The sequence below is a fragment of the Palaemon carinicauda genome, chromosome 13 (assembly GCF_036898095.1).
Source record: "Palaemon carinicauda isolate YSFRI2023 chromosome 13, ASM3689809v2, whole genome shotgun sequence".
In the NCBI taxonomy this organism is placed as follows: Eukaryota; Metazoa; Arthropoda; class Malacostraca; order Decapoda; family Palaemonidae; genus Palaemon; species Palaemon carinicauda.
The window spans coordinates 86846985-86849484 of NC_090737.1; positions in this window are offsets into that span (position 1 = coordinate 86846985).

The following is a 2500-nucleotide window of genomic DNA, read 5'->3' on the forward strand; positions in this document are numbered from 1 at the left end:
CCTTCGTTTCCGTCAAGCCCACCATTCTTCCGAACGACACCAGTCACTGTGAGGTTGTTTTGCTCATTTCTGAATAATACGATCTTTAGTACTGCATCCAAAGCAAGATTCTGACCTATCAAATAATGTAGCCTAATTAAAACATTAAGGTTACTTGTTTAATGGACAAAAACCTCAATTAAGGATCAATAGAGACATGATATATTATAGGACAGTAAATTAACATAAAGTATTTGGCTATGCTTTTGTGAGTTTGCACAAACATAAAATAAAAACTGTGACCTATGGATATTCCTCCTCAAAAGGAATTAACTACATCCGAACGTTTTCTCAAAAAAAAAAAAAAAATACATTTAGTTATTGCTACATGAGGTATTAACTATAGCAAGTGACTAATACTCGTGAAAATATGTGATTATTATTGATGAAGCCACTGTTGATTATTTCAAAGTGGATTATTTACATCAGTTTGTTGCATCTCGTCTCAATATATATTCAGCTGAGTGAAGAGCGATGAATTTGTTTTCAAAACAGCTGAAAACAGTTCCTATTCTAAATATGCAGATATTACATGACAACTTCACCCAACTATATATATATATTATATATATATATATATATATATATATATATATATATATATATATATATATATATATATGTATATATATATATATATATATATATATATATATATATATATAAATATATATATACACATACATATACCAACGCACTTCCCCCAGTTCTGGGGGGTATCCGATATCAACAAATGAAACAAAACAAAAAGGGGACCTACGTTCCTCCCAGCCTGACAAGGGACTCAACCGAGTTCGGCTGGTACTGCTAGGGTGCCACAGGCCACCCTTCCCCGTTATCCACCACAGATGAAGCTTCATAATGCTGAATCCCCTACTGCTGCTACCTCCGTGGTCATCTAAGGCACCGGAGGAAACAGCAGGGCTTACCGGAACTGCGTCACAATCGCTCGCCATTCATTCCTATTTCTAGCACGCTCTCTTGCCTCTCTCAAATCTATTCTCGTACCACCCAGAGCTTTCTTCACTCCATCCATCCACCCAAGCCTTGGCCTTCCTCTTGTACTTCTCCCATCAACTCTTGCATTCATCACCCTCTTTAGTAGACAGCCATTTTCCATTCTCTCAACATGGCCAAACCACCTCAACACATTCATATCCACTCTAGCTGCTAACTAATTTCCTAGACTCGTTCTCACTCTCACCAGTTCGTTCCTAACCCTATCTACTCGAGATACACCAGCCATACTCCTTAGACACTTCATCTCAAACACATTCAATTTCTGTCTCTCCGCCACTTTCATTCCCCACAACTCCGATCCATACATCACAGTTGGTACAATCACTTTCTCATATAGAACTCTTTTTACATTCATGCCCAACCCTCTATTTTTTACTACTCCCTTAACTTCCCCCAACACTTTGCAACCTTCATTCACTCTCTGACGTACATCTGCTTCCACTCCACCATTTGCTGCAACAACAAACCCCAAGTACTTAAACTGATCCACTTCCTCAAGTAACTCTCCATTCAACATGACATTCAACCTTGTACCACCTTCCCTTCTCGTACATCTCATAACCTTACTCTTACCCACATTAACTCTCAACTTCCTTCTCTCACACACTCTTCCAAATTCTGTCACTAATCGGCCAAGCTTCTCTTCTGTGTCTGCAACCAGTACAGTATCATCCGCAAATAACAACTGATTTACCTCCCATTCATGGTCATCCTCGTCTACCAGTTTTAATCCTCGTCCGAGCACTAGAGCATTCACCTCTCTCACCACTCCATCAACATACAAGTTAAAAAACCACGGTGGCATCACACATCCCTGTCTCAGCCCCACTCTCACCGGAATCCAATCACTCACTTCATTTCCTATCCTAACACATGCTTTACTACTTATGTAGAAACTTTTCACTGCTTGCAGCAACTTTCCACTAACTCCATATAACCTCATCACATTCCACATTGCTTCCCTATCAACTCTATCATACTCTTTCTCCAGATCCATAAACGCAACATACACCTCCTTACCTTTTGCTAAATATTTCTCGCATATCTGCCTTACTGTAAAAATCTGATTCATACAACCCCTGCCTCTTCTAATACCACCCTGTATTTCTAAGATTGCATTCTCTGTTTTATCCTTGATCCTAATAATCATTACTCTACCATACACTTTTCCATCTACGCTTAACAAACTAATACCTCTTGAATTATAACACTCATGCACATCTCCCTTACCCTTATATAGTGGTATAATACAAGCACAAACCCAATCTACTGGTACCATTGACAACACAAAACATATATTAAACAATCTCACCAACCATTCAAGTACAAGTACAGTCACACCCCCTTCCTTCAACATCTCAGCTCTCACTCCATCCATACCAGGCGCTTTTCCTACTCTCGTTTCATCTAATGCTCTCCTCACTTCATCTATTGTAATCTC